The following is a 668-nucleotide window of genomic DNA, read 5'->3' on the forward strand; positions in this document are numbered from 1 at the left end:
ACCAGGTATTATACCAATTTGAATGTTATTTACCTTATTATGTCCAAAATATCATTTCCACAATTTGATATTAATATTTTACATTATTTTATTTGTATTATCTTCAAAATCCAGTGTGTATTTTACACTTACTAACCACATGTGGCTAATGACTACCTTTCTGGACAGCCAATATTGGACAAAAAGATTGGACAAAAATCTTTGAATTTCTGTGTACTTACCATGTAAATAATTAAATTCATAGGACAAGAGAGCCATAAAAGTATCCATTGTATTGGCTCCACCATTGGCAAAGGAGAAAAATTCAGGTAACACAGAATTATTTGCTAAGCGACATGTAATTTAGCTTCTTGTTTCTTTTCATGCTATTCTTGTAAGCTATTCTTAGATTTTTTATCATTAGGTAAAGTCCATAATTCAAAAACCATCGAGTATTTTTTTTTTTAAATGCTTATAAGCTATTAGCAGTTCTTTGGGATCATCATCAGTTCCCCTGACCTTCCTTTTCATCTCTTCCCTTGCTTCACTGGCTCCCTAGCATCTAAATGATTAGGATTTTCTCTCTTTTCCCTCTTCTCCCTTGAATGCCATATCTTCTGCAACACTGACCCAACACTGCGTTCTCCAGAAACTTAAAATATTTACATTGTTTATCTTAACATTCCTGC

Source organism: Lipotes vexillifer, unplaced genomic scaffold, assembly GCF_000442215.2.
Source record: "Lipotes vexillifer unplaced genomic scaffold, Lipotes_vexillifer_v1.1 scaffold433, whole genome shotgun sequence".
NCBI lineage: Eukaryota > Metazoa > Chordata > Mammalia > Artiodactyla > Lipotidae > Lipotes > Lipotes vexillifer.